An 8,162-nucleotide genomic window follows, 5' to 3' on the forward strand; every position below is an offset into this window, starting at 1 on the left:
TGAGATGAGATGAGATGAGATGAGATGAGATGAGATGAGATGAGATGGGATAGGGATGGGACGAGGTGAGATGGGAATGAGAATGGGATGGCAACGCTGGGATGGGATGAGATGTGATGGAATAGGGATGGGATGAGGACAGGGCTGGGACAGGATAGGATGGGATGGGATGAGATGGGGTGGGGATAGGATGGAATAGGATGGAATGAGAGAGAATGGGATGGAATGGGGATGGGATGGGGATGGGGCTGGGACAAGACAGGATGGGATGGGGATGTTCTCCCACCATATCACCAAACCCTGAGCTATAGCACACCCTATAGATGGGAACATTAGTGAGATGGCTCCATCTGCATCTTCCCCCTCCAGGTTGCCAGCCCCCTTCATGTTGGAGAGGACCCTGCTTCCATCCATTTGGGATGCAGCAGCCCTCGCATCGCCAGGATCCGCTTTGTTCTGCCGTTTGGGGTTTTCAGCACCGCTGCTCGTGGTGCAGGGGAGAGAACAATCCTCCCCTGACCTGTGTTCCCATCATCCACCTTTCCGGGTGTTTTACGCAGACAGAGGCAATGATTTTAATGTCCCAGTGAACAAACTGTCAGGATGCATCAGCCTCAAAGGGCAGACCTGATTCAGAGTTGGCTTCTCCTCCCAGGCACTGCCTGGGCAAGGAAAACCAATTCCAGCTCTGCGCACACGCGCGCGCACACACACACACGCGCGCGCACACACACACACACACACACACACACGTGCCACTGGTGCCTGTGATTTTCTGGCCTTTTAACTAAAAATCCTTCAAAACCCCACTGCTGAAGAGGGGGAGGCAGTGAGGCCAGGGCAGGGGGTCAGAGATGAGGTGTCGCTGGGCAGGCAGAGTGGGCGGCCCCGCAGGCAGAGTCGGAATGACATGATGGGACCTGAGTGCTCCGAAGCCGTCAAGAGCCCGGGCAGAGATGAGCTGAGAAAAGCCATGAGTGGAGTTGACATCTCCCCCCTGGGCGGGTACCTAATGAGCAGAGACATTGTCCATTTGGGGAGACGAGGTAAAGGTAAAGTTAAAAGATTTCCGAGCTGACACCTGGCAGCCTCCATTGGTATTCCGGGCGAAACAGCAAGGGAAGGAAAACGGAGATGGAAGGCTGAAACCAGTCACCCCCGGGCTCCACAGGAGCTGGATGGGGACGGTGTTGGCATTTCAGTATCTCATCTACACTGCCCAAATCTCCCCTATTTGTGATTTTCTGCCAGGTTAGAAGGTGCTTTCTGGGAGGTGGGAGGGGTCTGGCAGGGTCCCATGTGGCCCCATGCCTGATGAAAAGGCAGCAGCATGGCAGGGAGCACATTCCTGGGTCCAGCAGCATATCAGAGCTGCTCTTGGCTGGGATCTGGGCACGGGCTGCTGTGTCCCAGAGGTCTCCATATCCTGGGAGTCGGACGGCACCGAGCAATGCCCCAGACCCCAGCGTCACCCAGCAGCTCCCTCCTGCCACTTCCACAAATCTAGTTCAGTCAGTCCCTATAAATCCAGCCTCCCTAAGCCCACTTGTCACCAGTTCTTTCCTAACTCACCTCCAGCCTCTTTGCTACCCATCACCTTCAACTGGTGCCTGGTGACAAGACAGGAGCGATGGAGCAGGAGAAGGGAGAGCCCTGTATTGCCCCTATTGCCTCCCAGTTTTCCCTCCTGGGAAAACCTGGCTCTGAAAGTACTTGTGAGCCAGCAAACACCTCCATTTCCCCCAGATCCCTAACAGTGTGGGAAAATCCACACTGAGACGCTCTCCTCCCCACCCGCCTGCCTGCTTTCCCAAAGGCCAAATGGATTTAGAGGGAAATCATCTCTTTGGGACTCTCCTGGATGAAAGGGGAGATCCTGAAGCATCCTCAAGGCTTTCCACCAGCCTAAAAAGCAGCTTAAAAACCTGCCATTGCTCCGCATGGTTTTCATCAGTTCCATCAACACTCTTGGGTTTAAACCCCGTTCCAAGCAGGACTTTCACCTGCTCCAGGGATTTTTGCTCCTTTCCAACAGATATAGCCAGAAATGCCCAAAACATCCCATCCCTGGGATGCCTGGGAGGGGAAACAGCAGCTAGGCTCTGGCTCTGGCTGCTCCTCCCTGGCACGCACTGACTCGCTGGGTTCCAGCAGATGGAGCAGCTGCAAATCCCCCCATAAGCCAGGCAAGGGACTAATCTCCTAGAGGACAAGTCGATTGGCGAAGGGGGGAAGCTTGACATTCCACCTTTTCCTCCCTCCTCAGGCAAAGGCAAACCCAGCAAGGGTCCCAGAGGGCTCCCAGCATCCCTGAGGGCAGAGGAGGCAGCGCTGGGGCTTTGGGTACTTGCTGGAGGCCTGGTTTGGGGACAAGCAGACACAGGTCCCAGTAAGCTAAGCCTTACGTGCCCTATGCAAGGAGACACGGTAACTGGTGTATCCTTGAGGAAAACCACATCTGGTGAGCTCTTAAAACTTCCAAAGTGCTCCCCAGATACAAAAGGCTGATGCTTCTTCAAGACTGAGAGGTCCTTGGTGGGCACAGGAAGCTGGAGGAGCAGCCAGTGGCAGGAGACAAACCATGCACAGAGGAATCCCTGGTCCTTCCTCACTGTTGGAGAAGGATTAGATCCATTGGAGTGGGCTAGTTCAGATCCTCAGGATGGGACCTGGAGAACCAAACATGCTCCCTCTAAAAGGATTAGGAGTGATGTAGCATGCTGCTATCATAGCACTTGTGTCAGCGCCGAGCCCCACAGCAGATCCCACCAGGGACATCATCCACAGCCACGCTGACCCCGCATCCTTCAGAAGAGTGTTTCTGCCCAGAAGACCCCAAAACAGAGGTCAGCCCAAGGACACACAGTCTGGGCCTGCTCCTGCTCCTGGGGCCATCCACAAGCAGTCAAGTATCTCCACCTCATTTTCCTTCTGCACCAGAGGCCACAGAGAGTGAGGAGATCAGCAAATTTGGTGCCACCCCCTGTTCTTCTGGGTTGTGTTGTTTTATCCTTTCATCCGCTTTTTCTTCCCTTGTTTAAGGGCTGGAAAACTCCTCCTGCATGCTCTCAAGGCATAAATGTCTCACCAGATATCAGCAGCTCTACTCAGAAAACTCTGAGGTGGGAGAGTGGATGAGGACGGGCACGATAGCTCTCAGAAATGCTTGGAAGGAGAATGCTGCAACCCAGGGAAAGGATGGAGAACGTACAGGTTGGGATGTGTGGCATCTGGGTATGGACTGCACCCTGATTCTTGGATGGAGGAGCACAGATGGCCAGCAGCGCCTGGTGAAACCCTGGATGAGGTGTAACACCCATCAGCATGGCACAGCATCACTCTGCCCCTTCCCTGGGGAACCACACCACCCTGGCACATGCAAGGGAATGTCCTGGGAGAGAGAGGGTGAGCCATTGGTGTGTCCCTGGGGACCACGGTCACTCAAGCTGTGCGGTCAAAAACAGGCAACTTCAAGTCCCTCACTCATCCATCCCCATGTCCTCGAGGGGGAATTTTGGGAAAATCCCAACATTTTCTTTGGGGATCTCCAGAAAAACACATTTTCCAGGTGGGGAAACTGAGTCAAAGAGGAAACCCCCATGGAGAGGCTTCCCTGCCCCATGGAGACACACCATCACAGGGAGGGGTTTTGTTTCCCAGATATTCTGGGGTCCCAAAACCATTGCCTTCATGTTATCAATCCAGTAAAAGCCTTTAAATAGGGAATAATTTCCTTATTTTAAGGAAATACGGAGGCACAGTGAGTGAGTATCTTTGAAGGTCTCTGGTCCAGTTCCTGCCCTGAGCAGGGTCACTCCAGAGATGGATTAGGCTGCCTAGCATGAAATAATTCCACCCTGAAACCTCAAAACTTCTTCCAAGCCCTCAGTTTTCTGCCTGCACAAAAGAGAGGAGATGTTCCCTGGATGCCCTCACCCACTGTCATCACCAAAAATCCTCATTTTTATCCTTTTAGGAGCACAACAGGTAGCAGGGACCTCATCATAGATCATCCAGCTTCCCAACATCACCTGGAGAAAAGGGGACTACCTCATGGTGGTGCCCACAGTGATTATGTCCCCATGCCCATGGTGGTGTCCCCATGTCCCCTGTGCCCACAGCGTCGATGTCCCCATGCCCATGATTGTGCCCCTGTGCCCATAGCAGTGTTCCCATGCCCCCTGTGCCCATGGTGGTGGTTTCCCCATGCCCACATTGATGGTATCCTCATGCCCTGTGCCCCCTGTACCCATGGTGGTGATGTACCCCTGCCCAGGGTGGTAATAGCTCCACGCCATGGTTGTATCTTCATGCCCACAGCAGTATCCCCGTGCCCCACAGGCCATGGTAGCGACATAGCCATGCCCACAGCAGTGTCCCCATGCCCACAGTGATGGTGTCCTCATGTCCCCATGTCCATGGAAATGCCCACAGTGACAATGTCCCCCTGTTCCCATGCCCACAGAGAAATCCCCATGCCCACAGTGATGATGTCCCCGCAGTCATGGTGGTATCCCCATGCCCACAGCAGTGTCCCCATGCCCCCCCTGTACACGGTAGTGATGTCCCCATGCCTACATTGATGTTCCTGCACCATGGTGGTGGTGTCCCCATGCCTGCTGAGGTCACACACCACCCTTTGGCAGCACGGGGTCAGTCTGGAATGGCCTTGCCACCAGCCTGTGTGACCTGTGCTGGGGAGGAACATGCCACCATCACACAGGAGTCCCCTGGACAGCCGTGGACCCGTGGTGGGGCCATTCCTGCTTTCTTACCCCCGGAGTCGGTTCCTTGCGCAGCACAACGTGGAAGCACATCTGGCGGTGTTGGGAAGGTGGAGGTGCAGCTGGGCAGGTGGTTCTTTCCTTGGGGAATAAAGGGATGAGAGTCAGGCTGTTATGGGGTAAAAGCAGCCTCCAAACAACGTGTCCTGATGCCCCAACAGCAGGTCCTTATCCTGGGGACACCCACACATCTCCATGCTGGAGATGTCATCACCCCAGTTCCCTAAGGATTCCCTAAGGACAAGCAGGTCCTAGATGAAGCTTTTCCCCACCCAGCTGACCAGAGCCCGCTGGGACACTTGGATTTTCAGGAAATCATCACCTTGTGCTGGGAAAGTGGGGACAAGAGAGTTTGCTCCTCGGTAGCAGGGATTCATGAGTCATCCTCCAGCCCTTGAAACAGAGTCAGAAAAGCTTTTACCCAAAGCAGCCAGCAATAGGATACCAGAGCTGGAGCTCCAGGATTAACCCTTTCCTGAGAGAAGCTGGCTGGCTGCCCTCCCTTGCAGATTCTTTCTCCTCCACTGGTCAGTGATGTGTTTCCCCACTGTGTGCACCCATCAGGTTGGTGGATGTGATGCCAACACTCCCCTGGCAAGGTCGGGGAGAGGGGCATGCCATGAGACCCCAGTGCTACTGCTGGACTAAATGGGGTTGGAAACACATGCCCCCCACCTGGGGAATGGCATTTCTCTTCCACATGTCCCATCACAAAGCCTGCCCAGCAAACAGGACAGTGTTTGGGGTTCACCAAAGGGAAAAAGCAACTAAAAAAAAATATAAGGTGAAAAATTTAAAGCACTTTATTTCGCTGCTTTGGGGGGAAAGCTTTTGATTCCTGCACTCCTGAGTCCTTGCTTCATTTAGGAACCTGCCAACTATCCATAGTTCTGATGGGATTCCCATTGATCAGTGTGCCAAGTCTTGATAGGTTTTCCCCAAAATAGGGGGAACCAGCCTGCTGGAAAATCTCATATTCCCTCCTTGACAGAAAACAGGTGTCTGTGGAGGACAGGTGGGAATTTCTGTGTTACAAGGAGCATTTCTCCCTTGCAGTCAGACAGGGAGGTGCCAGCACCCACCTTTCCTGCCAGCCTGATGAAAACAGACCTATTTCTACAACGTGGAAAGGTGGGAGCCTCAACCCATGGTTGTGCCCATAGGCATCACTGAGCTGGGACAGGGTAGGAGGATAAAGGATGCTCCTTGCCCTGAGCTGGGAGTGAAGGCCCATCCAGGGACACCATGCATGCAGGGCTGGTTGCAGCAGCCCAACCTCCCTGCGCAGGGCCCCAAACAAGCCCAGGTTCTCCTGGGGCCATTGTAAGGAAAAGGGAAAGGTGCTGGGAGTTACACTGGTACCCACTAACCTGGGTTGGAGCCTCCTGCCACAGCCCCATGGATCCAGGGCTCTCCACAGGGAGCCAAGCATCATTTGACCCACCCCAGCAGCCTGGCAGCAGTTTCGGCACCTGCATGGACCTGCCCTGAACGTTTAAATCAAGCTCAGACAGGGATTTCCGTCTCGCATCTTCCCACAGGCCACTGCGGAAATGCTCCTAGAAAGCACGGATTAGGTCACAGAGATTTTGGGTGCTTTCTTCACCTCCCACGGGGTTCTCCATCCCCACTCTGCTTCCTTACAGTCTGCACTGGGGGCTGCTATTCATCCCCTCCATCTGCAGGGATCCCTGTCCACCTCCCAGCCCACCCAAGACCCTGGGTGCAGTGCCTGGTGTATCTCCCACCAGGACAACTCACTCTCTTGCTACTGCATCCCTCAGGATGCAGAGATGCTCTCTCACAAGGATGAAGAGCATGAACCATCTGCAGCTGGAGGCCTGGAAATCCTGGGACACCTGCCCCGTGCCACCTTCACCCCACACCCTGAGCACCATGGGAGCCCCTGGGGCATCACGGTCCCGAGCTGCCCCACCTGTCCTGGGTTCTCTGGGCACAAGGCTGGGGGCATGCCCTGCAGCACAAGGCTCTGCAGCATTCCCAGGGGGCCATGCAGCATCCGCACAGGGTGGGGACACTCTACAGCGCAGCCGATGCTGGAGGATGCTGCACAGGGCTGGGCTGCTGCAAGGATGGGGCAGCAAGGTCTCACCCAGACCCTGGGAGGGCTCGCTGGGAGGAGATGGGCAATAAATGCTGCCCCAGGATCAAGATCTGAATAAACTGACCCCTCGAGCCTGTTCTGTGTGGAAAAGGGATGATGAGAGATGATGGGTCCAGTAGGGAGGGGCAGCAACCCCAGTGCAGGGCATCATGTGCTCCCTTGAGGCACATGCTGATGAACCAGCCCAGTGATCTAGTGGGTGGCATCCATGCCCATAGCAGGGGGGTTAGAATCAGATGGTCTCTAAGGTCCCTTCCAACCCAAACCATTTTGTGATTCCATGATTCTATGATGATTCTAATTTTGGAGGAAGGACACAAAGTCCTGGCTGGGGAACTGGGCTCCCAGGAGATGATTTGCCCAGCCACAGGGGAAGCTGGGAGGCCTGGGACCCCTTCCTCCCCCTGGCACTGGTGGTGCTCGGTGACCAGCATGCCTGGAGCCTGGGCTCATAAATGACCACAGCCTGACACTAGTGGGACCCTGTGGATGCTCACACCCGAAAACCAGTAGCCAGGGGTCAGAAACACCCACTAGACTGACACTGATGGGACCTCACGAGATGTTCCCTCCCAAAAGCCATGCAGTATCCCCGTCGCCACCCACCCCCATGCATATTTCTCCCTGCAGTGGCAAGTGGGGGTGTTTGGAAAGATGCTCTCCTTGGAGACCCCCACTTGTCCCCGGGTGGAGACAGCACTTTGGGCTTGTTTCGGCAGAGCCAGGGAGCACCCCAAAGCTGGGAGCCAGGGACCGAAAACTCCAAGCAGCCTCGAAGAGCCGCCCAGCCGGGGCGGTGGCAGCGCACGGGGGGAACACCTGGGGACGGGGAGACACGGGGGACTGGGTCGGTGGGTGCACGCCCTCCCGCTTCCCGGAGTGATGCCGCACCGGGAGCCGCCTTGTCCCGCTGCTCCCACTACCACACTCATTCGCTTCTCCGCGTGGGGGACCCTCCACCCCCGCTCCAGGTACCGGGGTGCCGGGGCAGCCCCTCTGGCATCGGCAGCTCCGTCCCGGGGAAGGAGAAGCCCTACCTGTGTCCGGACGGACCCACGGACGGGCGGACAGACGGAGGGAGGGCTGGGGCAGGAGTGGGGGAGCGGCAGGGGCGGCGGCAGCCGGAGCCCGGCGGGTGCTCCCAGCCCGGCCCCCAGCCGTGCCCAGCCCCCCCGGCTCTGCCCGGCCCCCCGACTTCCTGCCCCTGCCCCGTCCCTTCCCTTCCCAGTCCTAGTCCCTGCCCCAGTCCTTCC

At 56.2% G+C, this 8,162-nt stretch overlaps 1 protein-coding gene across 17 annotated transcripts in view; it reads right to left on the reverse strand.

Moving 5' to 3' along the window:
- The window catches only part of PCBP3 (poly(rC) binding protein 3), a 52,493-nt gene extending 47,624 nt beyond the window's left edge, over window positions 1-4,869 (reverse strand). For 16 of the 17 annotated variants that reach the window (XM_027666205.1, XM_027666220.1, XM_027666219.1 and 13 more), the window contains exon 1: window positions 4,776-4,869. The gene's annotated coding sequence lies outside the window, so the exon portion shown is untranslated. Of the gene's footprint in view, window positions 1-4,578; window positions 4,690-4,775 lie in introns of all 17 variants that reach the window. The other variant, XM_027666206.1, reaches the window with a different exon arrangement.
- Between the last annotated feature and the right edge of the window lie 3,293 nt (window positions 4,870-8,162).

Source organism: Corapipo altera, unplaced genomic scaffold (genome assembly GCF_003945725.1).
Source record: "Corapipo altera isolate COAL_440 unplaced genomic scaffold, ASM394572v1 81, whole genome shotgun sequence".
NCBI classification, from domain to species: domain Eukaryota; kingdom Metazoa; phylum Chordata; class Aves; order Passeriformes; family Pipridae; genus Corapipo; species Corapipo altera.